The 15,190-nt window shown below is 34.4% G+C and overlaps 1 pseudogene; it reads right to left on the bottom strand.

Annotated features, from left to right (window-relative positions):
• Positions 1-5,176: 5,176 nt before the first annotated feature.
• On the bottom strand, positions 5,177-6,736 carry LOC137965151 (protein IQ-DOMAIN 33-like; annotated as a pseudogene).
• Between the last annotated feature and the right edge of the window lie 8,454 nt (positions 6,737-15,190).

Here is a 15,190-nt window from a genome sequence, read left to right as displayed (position 1 = left end):
AAATAATTCTTTTTACTTATGGCATACTCGTTTAGGACATGTTTCTGCTTCTCGTTTACAGTTTATGATCATACACAATATGTTGGATTCTACTTTTAAATATTCCCCTCTTAGTGATTGTGTTGGTTGTAATCTTGGCAAACAATGCCATTTACCTTTTACATTAAGTCACTCGGTTACTTCTTCTCCTTTTGATCTTGTTCTCTCTGATGTTTGGGCCCTGCACCTGTACCCACTAAAGGTGGGGCTCGTTTTTATGCATTGCTTGTCGATGATTTCACTCGTTTCTCTTGGATACTTCTTATGCATCCAAAATCAGATTTTTATTCTATTTATGTTCAATTTTGTGCTATAGTGTGAACCCATTTTTCCACTCACATTAAATTTTTCGCTTTGATTCGGGTGGTGAATATGTCATATTTATTGAATGATTTTCCGAAGTCTGAGGGCACTATTCATCAGTTGTCTTGTCCTTATACACCTCAGCAGAATGTAAACATTATCATCTTGTTGAAACCGCTCGCTCTTGACTGCTCCATGCCTCTTTCCCTTCTGAATTTTTGGGGGAAGCCCTTCATACTGCCACATATTTGATTAATCGTATTCCTTCATTTGTTTCTGGCAGTATCTCCCCTTTTGAACGGTTGTATGGTGTTCGTCCTACCTATGAACACCTGCGTGTCTTTCATTGTGCATGCTTTGTCTTATTATCCCCTTCCTATCGCACTAAATTGTTTGCCAAATCTGCATTATGTGTGTTTCTTGGTTATGGTTTTGGTCGAAAAGGATACCGATGTTACCATCCTGAGTCTGGTAGACTTTTTGTTTCTCGGAATGTTAAGTTCTTGGAACAGGTCTGTTACTTTCGGATTCCCTTGTCTACTCCTGGTTTGCATGATACAGAATTGTTACACATTGATCCTCTTTTATCTGATGAGCCCCATGATGACGAGTTAATGACTCACCATTCGTCCACTGATTCACCCCTCCGTTCGGAGGTTTCCTCTAGTCTACCTTCACAACAGTCACATGCAGGCACCGACTTACCTTCTCCCATGGCGTCTCTCCCTCTCGACTCTCTGGACTCTGGTGATCCACATCTTGCCACCCCTCGCGTTTTCACTCGTGTCCGACGTCCCCCTCAGAGGTATTGTCCATCTTCATATTTGTTCTCTTCCCCCGATTTGACCTTTTTGTCAAAGATTCACTCTTTAGTTGAGCCTAAGTCATACAAGGAAGCTGCATCCGATGCAAATTGGGCACAAGCCATTTAATGATGAGTTCACTGCCCTGCACCAAATAGGTACCTGGGAGTTGGTTCAACTTCCTCCAGGTAAGCATGCTATTGGTTGTAAATGGGTTTTCAAAATCAAAACTCAATCTGATGGAACACTTGAGCGATACAAAGCTCAGTTAGTTGCTAAAGGATTCTCACAAACTAAAGGCTTTGATTATGATGAGACTTTTGCTCCTGTTGCTCAAATGAAGACCATTCGTACCTTGATTTCTATTGCAGCAGTTCAAAAATGGCATCTTCATCAACTGGATATTAAAAATGCTTTTTTAAATGGTGATTTGACCGAGGAGGTATATATGCGGCCACCACCAGGCCTTCCTCATCCTGTTGGTTATGTTTGCCGTCTTCGACGGGCTTTATATGGTCTCAAACAGGCTCCTCGCGCTTGGTTTGCAAAGTTCAGTTCCTCCATGATTTGTCTAGGCTTTGTTGCTTCAAACTATGATTCTGCCATGTTCATTCGTAAAAGTGTTGTGGGGCATATTGTGGTCCTTCTATATGTTGATGATATGATTGTGACTGGTGATGATGAAGATGACATTGCAGACCTTAAACAACAACTTCATTCTCTCTTTGAAATGAAGGATCTTGGATATTTACGGTATTTTTTGGGTATTGAAGTTGCCTATTCTCCAGAAGGTTATATTTTGTCTCAATCAAAATACATCTCTGAAGTGATCAGTCGAGCAGGATTGACAGATGATCGGATTATGGACTCTCCCATTGAAGTCAATCATCGCCTTAGCCCTACAGATGGTGAATTGTTGTCTGATGTTACCCGATACAGAGAGGTAGTTGGGTCCCTGGTTTACTTGACGGTCACCTATCCTAATATTACCTATGTTGTTCATGTGGTTAGTCAGTTTGCTTCTGCCTCTCGTACCACTCATTGGACAGTTGTTCTCCGTATCTTACGTTACTTACGTGGCACTGTGCATTATGGCTTACTTTTGTCTTCCACCTCTGATTTGGTTCCCACTGGTTATTCTGATGCTGGCTGGGCTGGTGATCCGACAGATCGAAAATCGACTACTGGGTATTGTATCTTCCTTGGGAATTCTTTGGTGGCTTGGAAGAGTACGAAACAATCCATTGTCTCTCGCTCTTCTGCCGAGGTAGAATATCGGGCTATGGCAACATTGCTGCTGAGTTAATTTGATTTCGTCGCTAACTTGAAGAACTTGGCTTTCCTCAACTGTCTGCTACCCCTATGTTTTGTGATAATCAAAGTGTCATTCAGATTGTCAAGAATCCTGTTTTTCATGAGCGTACGAAGCATATTGAGATTGATTGTCATTTTGTGCGGCATCACTATTTACATGGCTCTCTCACCTTGCCCCATGTTTCCTCCACATCTCAACTTGCTGATGTCTTCACCAAATCGCATACAACTCCTCGTTTTCATCATCTCATAAGCAAACTTATGGTACTTGCCCCTTCATAAGTTTGAGGGGGAGGGGGGGGGGGGGGGGGGGGGGGTGTTACTGTAAATATGTATATGTAAAAGGGCATACTTGTCTTTTTCGTTTGTCCAATGGTATACTTGTAAATTCCCCTTTTCCTCTTCCTCTTCGAATAGGGTTTCTGATGAACCCATCAGCTACTTTATATTTTTCGAGATTCTGAGTTTCATAAGGAAAAACTCTCTGAAATCAGAGAGATTTACATGATTTGTTTAAAATAAAATTATTTAAACATGTTTCAAAATAATAAATAATTTTAACATGTTTTTAATTTATAAATAATTTTTATAAATATTTAGTTATTTAACATAATTTATCAATAAAAATGATAAAAATTAATTAATTTTACAATATCCGTATTTTTAGTTTTTTAATAGCCAAATTCTCTCTCACAAATTTGAAATCAAATAAATTGTTAAAATCCTAAATTTATATAAATAAAAAAGATTTTATTTTACATAAAGTTACTTTGATAGATTTAATTTTTATAAGATAACTAAGATAAATTTTAACTTTTTTAAACTAATAAATAAATACATTAAATTTAGATTTTTTAATTTAATTAAATATATAAATTAAGAGTACCGAGAGTTCTTTCTAGCGTACGAAAGCGTAAAATTCATAAAAGCACTTTGAATCAAAAGGCACATGCAGATAAAAATAAAATCTTTGTTTATTTTAGATAGTTTGATTTGTTTAAAATAAAATAATTTTAACATGTTTCAAATTAAAAAATAATATTAACAAGTTTTTAATTTATTAATAATTTTTATAAATAATTAGTTACATAACATAATTTATCAATATAAATGATAAAAATTACTTAATTTTATAATATCCGTATTTTTAATTTTTTCATAGCTAAATTCTCTCTCACAAATTTGAAATCAAATAAATTGTTAAAATCCTTAATTTATATAAATAAAAAAGTCGTTATTTTACATAAAATTACTCTGATAAATTTAATTTTCATAAGATAAACTAAGATAAATATAAAATTTTTTAAACTAATAAATAAATACATTAAATTAAATTTTTTTAAATTAATTAAATATATAAATTAAGAGTACCGAGAGTTCATTCTAGTGTACGAAAGTGTAAAATTCACAAAAGCACTTTGAATCAAAAGGCACATGCAGATAAAAATAAAATCTTAGTTTATTTTAGATAGTTTGATTTGTTTAAAATAAAATAATTTTAACATGTTTTAAATTTATTAATAATTTTTATAAATAATTAGTTATTTAACATAATTAATCAATATAAATGAAAAAAATCTTAATTTTATAATATCCATATTTTTAGTTTTTTAATAGCTAAATTTTCTCTCACAAATTTGAAATCAAATATATCGTTAAAATCCTTAATTTATTTAAATGCAAAAGAGGTTATTTTACGTTAAACTATTCTGATAGATATAATTTTTATAAGATAAACTAAGATAAATATAAAATTTTTTAAACTAATAAATAAATACATTAAATTAAAAAATTTTAAATTAATTAAATATATAAATTAAGAGTACCAAGAGTTCATTCTAGCGTACGAAAGTGTAAAATTCACAAAAGCACTTTGAATCAAAAAGCACGTGCAGATAAAAATAAAATCTTAGTTTATTTTAGATAGTTTGATTTGTTTAAAATAAAATGATTTTAACATGTTTTAAATTTATTAATAATTTTTATAAATAATTAGTTATTTAACATAATTAATCAATATAAATGAAAAAAAATCTTAATTTTATAATATCCATATTTTTAATTTTTTAATAGCTAAATTCTGTCTCACAAATTTGAAATCAAATATATTGTTAAAATCCTTAATTTATATAAATAAAAAAATATTGTTAAAATTACTTAATTTACTAGGTGCAGCTAATGTCATTAAGAGTATATGACCATCTTAGGCGCTCGTCCACACAATTAATCTTAGGATTTCACTGTGAATAGTTCGTGAAAGAACCCAAAAGTCTCCAAGAAATGGTAAATGCAGATGGTTTCTACTTATTTAAACAGACCTTTCTCAAGATTCAATCCCCCATCATTTCGTATTAAAGGGTAAGAAGCACTGGTTAGCAATTCTTCCTTCCTTGAATTAACTTCTTAAGCTCAATATTTTTAACATCTATCAGTAAATGGAGTACTAAAGAGATCTAATGAAATGGCCCCGTCTAGTTTGCTTCTGTCCTGAGATGCATCAACATAAGTCCAGACATATCTTATACACTGATTAATAACTGATTTCCAGGAAAGCAGATGAAGGGACTCACCAACAACATGTTTTGTCATAATCTTTCATGGAGAGTCAGTGAGTATACTGTATTAAGTGATATTGACTTCAGTAGAGACACTCCAGCAACCATTCGATGCAAATATAAGTTTGTCAAAGTATAATATGTGAGAACCACGGAGTGCAGCTACTGTACCTTGGTTGGCGCTGTTGTGTGTTGGCAACTTGGCACTGTCTTTCGTCTTGACACAGTTCTTGCTGCTTTGAGCCTGTTTGTACAGTGGTCCATGTCCATCATTACTGGTTTCTCCATTTACTATCACACCATCCAGTCCAACTGTTATTTCATTGGATCCGCAGCTCTCCTTTTCTTCTCCTCCCACATCATCTTTCTTCTTGGTATTGAATGAAGCTTGATGACTGTAGTGAGTTGCTTCTTAGATCTTCAACAGAGCATTCTGGCTGGCAGGTTGCCATCCACCTCTCTAACCAGCTCCATCCCCAAGTTGGGTTGCCTGGAGTCTGATTGGGCTTGTTTCTTTTTGGATGTACAGGTTCTTAGCTGTCAACAAGTAGAACATTTGGATACTTGAGTCTTTACTCTGAACATACAGGAATTAGAGTCGATAAGTCGAAAATAAACAGATCAGTGTCCTTGAGAAACCTAGACTTACCTGTTGTGAAAATGCATAAGCCAATGCTCTCTCACGCCTTGTTGTTGCCTCCTGCCTGTGTTGGATTCTTAACTTTGCTATATTGCTACTCACTGTGCTGTCGTTCCATTCTTCCTTTGCATGGCATCATTCAAGGTGAACAATTTTTCTAAAAATTCAATTTTCTTTTCGTTCATTTGTTTTTGACAATCACGCTAGTCTGAGTTGAAATACCAATTCCAAACAAGTTATATAATTCTATCAGCTTTCAAGTATTTTACCATCTGCTATTCTGGGCCTTAAATCTATTAGATTGAACTAACTCTTACTCAATTGGTCATCTTCTCCTACCTGTTAATTTATTACGTATTGGATATAAATAAAAAAATTCTATTAGACAGAACTATTCGATGGAGACAATTCCAAGTTATGGCTACTTCTAGAGTGGCAATTTCAAAAGTACCATCAGCTTACCTATCGGCAGTTCCTATCTGTTAGATCCCAATATATGTGTTGACAACTTGTTTATATGCCTACTACAGAAATCAGATTTCTCATTTCCTAGTATGATTGCTTATGTTATGAGTTCACTTCAATTTACCCAAGTATTATTTAAGAGGAATAGAGACTGAACTTTTCATAATTAAATGATAGTTTTACATGTGGTTCGACAAAATTTTGATGTCATACTATGAAATATACATGCAGAACTTTCCCTTTAAGGTCTCAAGCAGGCAGTGTAGTTTCAATTTACATGTACATGTCAGTTTCAAGTGAGAAGAGTTGGCATGTGTAATACCTTCTGCTTGGAGATTTGGGTTTTGGACTTCTGATGTACTCGAGGATGAAAAGGGGCAGTTTCATGTATTTTTCAGTTGAAGCACCAGTTTCGACTTCAACTGATGTGCCTCCAGACTCGGTGAATGGTTTGCTTTCTTCACTACTCTCCCTTTTACAGAACCTTCTGGTTTCTTGGAACTGACGCCTGGCCTGATAGAAAGACAGCAGCAAAATGGCTTTTCAGAATCACCCAAGTAAAGTCACTAAAAAGAAACCCTTGACTTGAAAAATCCAACAAGATCAGTTAGCCTCATTGTGGATAGGTGAAACTCTGAAAGTCTTGAGTCAGCCACTTCTTAAGGGCATGCCTCTTGATGTTAGACCATCAGAATTTCTTTTCCAAGAGGCTATTTCTTTCAGCATGACTGTCAACCAATTGCCCAATTTAAGAATCATGCTGCATAATTTCTATTGGATTACATCATTTATGATGCTAATACCGAGATGGCTTTTGTAGCTATTAGTAGATACAATGTTTAGGAAGCATAAGCAAACCAGAATGCCGACTGGATAACTATAGCTGCATCATCTTTCTGTGAGCATCATGCTTGGTTGACGTCTTCTCTTTCTGTAATTTGTTCTTCATAAGATTCAGACTGTATTTCTTGATGAATTTCTTCATCCTTTATTGGCTCTGTTGTGAGTTGCCTCGGAACTCCTTACAGAAGCAGAATCCTCCTCTGCAAGAACTGAATTTACTTCGTCCACTCCCAACTCTTCTTGTCCATCGCAATGCTCTTAATCTGCTAAAATCAAATAAATATCACTCTATTTAACATAAAAATGTGCCAAGTAACAAAGTCTACAATGTCAGAAAATCTTCAGTCATATGAAGACAAAAACTACAGAAACAGGACAAATGATCCAAAAGTTCGGTATAGACCTCACAGTTAGAAACAGCCGGAAGATTAAATTCTTGACTCATTTTCGTAAGATTTACCGGGCAAAACTACACAAAAATGCGACTCTTCTTACAGCCATACGGTTTAACTTGCTGAAACCGTTGTATTTCAAAACCGTTGTCTGTTAGGACAGCAAAGATGATAATTACCTGGATTCAGTTTATGCCCCGAGATTACGATTACAACCCTGAGATTATTAAAACCAAATCTCTTGTGCAAGATCCCGTCAGTTATTATCCGGATTTTATCAACGGTTTCAAGCTACTGCAAGACAACTCATTTCCTACTGCCTTCCTAGATTTTTTATCACACAAAATATATGAAATAAACGGTAAAGAAATCAGTTGATCTGCTATGTTATTTCTTTAACAGAGAGAAATTTTCAGCGAGAGCAGAGAAAGAAAAAAAGTTAAAGAATGGGGATGGGAAAGAGAAAGCTGGAGATGAAGAAGATTGAGAATCGACAAGCTTTGCAAGTCACCTTCTCCAAGCGGAAGAAGGGACTGTTCAAGAAAGCTGAGCAACTCTCCCTTCTAACCGGCGCTTCCGTCTTCCTCGTTGCCTTCTCTCCCGCCGGCAGGCCCTTTGTCTTCGGAGACGAGGGTTTGTTGCAGCGCTATCTCGAAGGCGAGACGAACATCCCAAAGGCGGTGGAAGACGAAGATCCCTTTGTCTCCTTGGACAACATCGACTTGGAGCAATGCACCCTTGATGAGCTCGAGCTTTTGATCGCCAATATGCAGGAGGAAGAAGCCACGATACTGGAGCTCGCGGACGAATTGAATGCGACCATGCCGGCCTCTGGGCAGCAGTTGACGTTGGAGGCTGCACCTGCTGCTGTAATTGACGGAGTGGAGGCTACCCAACTGCATCAGGATCTTGAGATATTTCTTATGGACACCGAAGAAGAAGGAAATACCTCGTCCGAGATTTCGCTACCATCGGAAGATTTCTTTAATGATTTGCCGCCACTGGATGTCTCCGACGAAGATTTCTTTAATGATTTGCCGCCACTAGATGTCTCCGACTACTACCTGGATTCATTCCTGCGTTGATGTTGGGTTTTTTTAATTTTTATACTGTTTGGTTGCTCACCATTTCTGGATTCTGGCAGAGAGATGATTATACTTATTCTAATTGATTGACTCTCAAGACTCTCTTTGGGATTGAATAATAATTTTTCCTCATTTTCGGGAAATTTTCTCCCTCTTTCACTGTTTACTTCCTCTGGACTGCATTTACATCATGGCGCCTTGTGTATTGGGAGTGGATGAAGACTAGAAGAGATTTAAATTAGTTTAGATTTTTCTTAAATCAAAGGTAGAAGACGATTATTAACCCTAAAACCTATCCAAAAATCTAAAGTCCAACACTAGAAATTGCATCAAAATGGACACAAAAAATAATCAACCTATCTTGCACAAATTAAAACTTGTAGGTACTAGGAAAGATCGGGACAACCAAATTGATCCCAATAGACAGTCGTCGGAATTAGATTGCGGGACCCCTATTGAAGATAACCGAGTACTTAAGCCTTCGCAGTTGTAAACAACAATTCATGTTTTTTCTCATTTCAGATGTGTCAGAAAATATACCTACAGGAGATAAGAGTTTATATCTTGCTGACATCAGCGGTGGCAAATGGTTAATTAGTGGTTGCATTAGTCTAGAAGAAAAAAAGACAATGTAAAGTTGAAGATATTTCTGTACAAAAAGGATTTTCTTTTTCTTTTTTCTCCTAGAACAAATGGGAATGCCTTGAGGATAGCTGTAGCTTCTACCAAATACCAAAGACATTGCATTGGTGTTATACAGAGTGAGCATCATAAAGACCAAAAACCCTGGGTTTGGGTTTTGGGTGGGTGAAGAAAACACCCATATCTATTCAGACATGCACTCTGAATAATCTCTTTGACTCCACCATCAGGAGCTTGATGAGGTACATAAATGAAAATTGATCAATGGATCTCCTTGAGGAACTCCCTCAAAATTTTCAAGATGTAATTTTTACTGTCTTTGGAAATACATTAAGGAATTCCTACGAGGTGAGGATACAAGACCTCACCATGTCACTGAGAGGACATGGAAATAGTGACTCATGTTTTGAATCCCAAGAAGGGAACCTTCTCTCGGCTCACCACAACTGATATTTTTTGGTTGATGACTATCTTCTAGTGGGTCCCTCTGGATTATGGATATTTCATGGCCAATAGGATGGCCGATATAGTTGTTAACTCAAAGGCCGGCAATCTACTATTCGCACAAGAGATTACCATCACCCTTCTCCAGAGTGGCATAGTCCTCTCGGATGAGGTTTCTATGGACATGACAAGGAAGATGTCCATAAGAGAACTCAAAGTTGGAAATTTTTGGATTTGTCAAGTGGTGTGGACAGTGGTTTCATTAAGAAAATATACCCAAGGAGAAAACACCGCAATAAGCTACTTCCAGAGACGAGATGAGTCTTGAGCCTCTCGAGGAACGATAAGAATTTGCAAAGGGGAAAAGAATGGAAGAGGGTGCATCACCGTCTACTAATCAACTCTCTCCTCTTGTAGAAGTCATCGATGATGTTCGGCTTACTCAAGTAACAATTATTTCCCGCCATGACAAGATGACACGGCTGCAAATGATGGAGCAGTAGTTTGATATCATCCTCAATCGACTTCCGCCTTCATCCTAGTTGACCATAGGTTCCACCCTTTTTTTTTTCCTCCCGTGTACATGATTATACTTATATGTTTTTCGTTTGATACTTGTACACATTTTGTAACATTGGAACTTCTTTCCAGCGTACGAATGCGTAAAATTCATAAAAGCACTTTGAATCAAAAGGCACATGCAGATAAAAATAAAATCTTAGTTTATTTTAGATAGTTTTATTTGTTTAAAATAAAATAATTTTAACATGTTGTAAATTAATAAATAATTTTAACATTTTTTAATTTTTTAATAATTTTATAAATAATTAGTTATTTATCATAATTTATCAATATAAATGATAAAAATTGCTTAATTTTATAATATCCGCATTTTTAATTTTTTAATAGCTAAATTCTCTCTCACAAATTTGAAATCAAATAAAATTTTAAAATCCTTAATTTATATAAATAAAAAAGAGGATATTTTACATAAAATTATTCTGATAGATTTAATCTTTATAAGAAAACTAAGATAAATTTTAACTTTTTTAAACTAATACATAAATACATTAAATTAAGATTTTTTATTTAATGAAATATATAAATTAAGAGTACCAAAAGATCTTTCTAGTGTACGAAAGCGTAAAATTCACAAAAGTACTTTGAATCAAAAGGCACATACAGATAAAAATAAAATCTTAGTTTATTTTAGATAGTTTGATTTGTTTAAAATAAAATAATTTTAACATGTTTTAAAATAATAAATAATATTAACATGTTTTTAATTTATTAATAAAATTTTCAAATAATTAGTTATTTAAGATAATTTATCAATATAAATGATAAAAATTATTTAATTTTATAATATCCGTATTTTTTAATTTTTTATTAGCTAAATTCTCTCCCACAAATTGGAAATCAAATATATTGTTAAAATCCTTAATTTATATAAATACAAAAGAGGTTATTTTACATAAAACTACTCTGATAGATTTAATTTTTATAAGATAAACTAAGATAAATTTTAACTTTTTTAAACTAATAAATAAATACATTAAATTAAGATTTTTTAATTTAATTAAATGTATAAATTAAGAGTACCGAGAGTTCTTTCTAGTGTATGAAAGCGTAAAATTCACAAAAGCACTTTGAATCAAAAGGCACATGCAGATAAAAATAAAATCTTTGTTTATTTTAGAGAGTTTGATTTGTTTAAAATAAACTAATTTTAACATGTTTTAAATTTAATAACATGTCTCCCTCTTTTTCCCCACGAGCTAAATCCATGGAGTCTTAAAAATCAACAATTATAATTCTTGATTTAATTAAGGCTAATTTCTAAATATACCTTCTTAGATATCATATTTCTTAATGAATTGAAATTTGAATGCGATAAAAAATTAGGAATAAATTTCTTCACTTAAACCAAGCTTTCTCCATTCCAAAATAAAAAATTAAACTAGGAGGAAAGTCACAAAAGATTCTCCTAGCTACAAGTCAAGTTGAAGGAAGTTGATGAAAAACTTGATTTTGTTTCATCCTAGTTTCTCATTATATTGCAGACCCAGAATCAATTTGAGAAAGAGAAAAGTTGATGTTCTTGGATTAGCGGAAAGAATGATTGAGTAGATAATGAAAAAAATTTCTTGGAGTTCAACTTTATTATATCCCTCCAAATGGTTCAAATCCCATATTAAGTAGCCCAAGCTGATTGGCATACAACCATATATGTAGAAAGTTTTTGTTTAGGGTATTTCTTGGAATTAATTGTGGCTTGTCGAATTGGTGGTCCAGGTGGCATGCTTAGATATCCTCCATAGTGCCTTTGTCAAGTTCAACTACCCCAAACTACAAGTTGTTTCCATTTGCACAATTCATTGACCTCATATCTTTTGAACTTGAATCCTCATTAAAATTGAATTCAGCTATCTCCTTGTCATTGGCTCCTCCTACATGCGGCGGTCTACAGTTCTCAAATTCACCGAATTAGCCGCAAGGTCTTCTGAGATTTCATAGCAGGTAACTTGGTCAACCATCCCTTCTAGAAGTTCCCACCATAATCCCACTAAACCCTTGACATCATTAAAATTACTTTTGTCATCTTTGCCTTACCTGTCCCCCTCAAACATTATTTGAGAATTGTTTTTGTCATATATGCCTTACTAGTGCCCCTTAAAGCATTAATGAGAATTACTTTTATCATTTATGCCTTACTAGCCCCCTTAAAACATTTAGCTACTACTCACTTCAATTGTAACCCCTTCAATGACCAATGACCCTCATTCTTGAGGTTCAACTATAGAGTGGCTACTCATGGAGGTGGCTCCCAACTTAACATAGTGGGAAAGAAATACTCTACAAATGGAGTAGCACTAGTCCTTAAAATGAAACTCAAGACTGATACAACATGGTTAGGGGTTGATCATGTAAAAATATCTCCTTGTTGGAAGACACCTCAAGTGGCATTAATGTAATAACATTACCCACATCAAGGAGGTGGCACAAAGAGTAATTAAATGATCTTCTCATAAAAATGATGCAACAATGTAATTAAAAAAAATGATATATATCTACATATGTCTTTTCCTTTTGAAAGCTAGTAGCCCTAAGAGCATTGCAGTCATTGAAACCTTCCTTCATAAACTATAAATAGAGGCTCAAGGCAAGAGGTAGATCATCAAGTCTCCCCTCTTCTCTCTCAAATTCGTCCTTACACTTTTCTCTCAAAGTCTCTCCCTTTCTCCTCTCCTTGGCCGTCCCTCTATGTCTTCACCTCTCTTCCTTCTTCCTCTCTTTTTCTTCTTCTCTTCTTCTTCCTCTCCTCTCTCTCACCCTCTACTCGAGGACCTTATGTGAGGTCTTGGGTTTAAAAGTATCACTAGGAATATAGGATTGTAGTTTATGTGTATAATCAATATTTATTAAAAAAAACTGCTTTGGAGTTGTGAAGTGCAATTTCTGATTGATCTTGGGTGAAGCATCAAATCATTTCCTTTGAATAGTTCTTGGATTTTATTGCTTTTTGTTTGCTCATTGGAGCTATTGGATAGTGAGCTAGATTTCTAGCTTGCTAAACCACAAGAAGTATATACATTTCTTTGTTCTTGATGCTTACTTTTCAATCATTGGATTATATACTACTAAAACTGATGACAACTACCGGGTTACATGAGGATCTTTTAAAGAAGGAGATTGCTAAATATGATGTTATTCGAGCAGAATGATTACGTATGTCCTCCTTCAACTTGAAATGTTCATTCAAAAATAGGGTATCAGTTTGATTTACAACTGTTGTTTTATACATATAAAAAACATCAAAATGTACAAGGAATCAAAAAGAGATACAAGTATAGTCAATCATATGTCAAAAAGAGCTATACAATATGAACTAGGGCCTTGATACTACTCCTGAGATAGAGGTGGAGGTGGAGGTGGAGGTGTAATATGTTCAATATGCGCTATGATGATATTGAAGAACAAGTATGGAGGAGTCTTACATGACTCTCACAGACAAAAGTCTCACAAAGCAATAATTAATATGGCATAGTCTAACATGAGTCTCATGGAAGGAAACCTCACATAAGTATTTTTATTTAGAGGAATTTCATTATTTTAGTCTTCTATTTATGTTTTAGTTATTATTTTTTCTAGCACTTATCTTTATGATTTAGACTTTAGGTATAATTGAGACATTAATCTAATTCTACTTATTTCCACTATTATAAATAGAAGATCATTATACTCAATTAATAAATCAAGTCAGTGAATTATTTTCTTCTCCAAAAATTCAACATGGTATCAGAGCAAGTTCACTAAATTGGTGTTACATCAATCTACATAAACAATGTATTTCTCTCTTCCAATTTAGTTCTTAGTTCAGTTTAGATTTACCCATCAAAGAGTTTTTATTCATTGTCAAGTAGTTCTTAGGATGTCATTGTCTTCATCTACATTTCTTTGCACCTCCTTCTTTTCCTTTAAAAACACATATTTTTGTTCTTTTACTGCACAATCCGAGATTTATCCCTTTGTACAACATCAAGACTCCAAATACCAGACAAAACTCCAACACTTGCTTAGTTCTACCATACAATATGAGAACCATTTTTTGTCATTCTATTTTCAACTTGTTACCTATGGTTGTATTTAATCTTTACCATTCTATTTTTGACCTCATGCAAAAACTTCATCTTTCATCATCAAAATATATGTTGGTTGCTTCAAGGGGAAGAATTCAGCAATTTTTCATTCGAATTTTTGCATGTGATTGAGAAACATATTCCGAGTATTATTGCATTAGGGTCCACATTATCTTGACCTAGTCTTCTTCCATTAGAACCATGTAGAATTTGATTATTCAAGATGATGTTAGATTTCTCCCGCTAAACCATGACCCTAAAACGATTTAAAAATCTCTTCTACTAAGTTGATTCATAGTCTCCCATGACAACTCTGATTCCCTCTTGAGTCCTATCGAAGGAGGACTATTTCAGTTGTGCTCTGCCTTTGGTCTTGCAAAAAATTGCAATTCAACAACAAGCAAGTATCCAGTCACATAACACAACAACACAATGAATGGTCTTATGAAATCAACAACAACCTCAGTTCATCTTGTTGTGGGACTATTGGTTTTTCATTGGCAATCAAAACAAGGCATTCAAAAGTTTCCTCTACGCTCACATGCAGCATCATCAAATCTACCAATTTGTCACGAAATGAACAAAGCTTCATGCAATAAGAGTCCAACTCTGATAAGACTCAATGCCATGAGTATCACTTTCTTCTACCAAAGGCCAATGTTTTGAACACTAAGTGCAGAAAATCTAGAAATCCAATTTACCCATTTGTGAGGAAGGCAACAGCCTCCATATGAGCAGTTGAGCTATTGTTGTCTCAGTAATTAAACTTGATCTATTGTTGCTTCAGTAATTAAACTTGATTTGTTGTTATCTTACTGATTGACGTGAATTTTATACGCAATCCTATTTTCTACAAGAAACAAAGTTGCATCCTCAAAAGGTTCAAGAGAAACAAGCTTTGAGTTGTTAAGTAGCAGTTCATGGAACTGCTTCACTCAATTACCATTTATTGCTACTGTGATTCATGTCTTTGTTGACATGGTTCGGAAGCTACGAGAGACCATAATTCAGAACCAAGTAAGAGG

Source organism: Aristolochia californica, unplaced genomic scaffold, assembly GCF_029961685.1.
Source record: "Aristolochia californica isolate CCGP_79_NKW_82.1479 unplaced genomic scaffold, dmAriCali1.0.hap1 SCAF_5, whole genome shotgun sequence".
Taxonomy (NCBI): domain Eukaryota; kingdom Viridiplantae; phylum Streptophyta; class Magnoliopsida; order Piperales; family Aristolochiaceae; genus Aristolochia; species Aristolochia californica.
The sequence above is the reverse complement of the archived record's forward strand: the minus strand, read 5'-3'. Positions and strand labels throughout refer to the sequence as shown.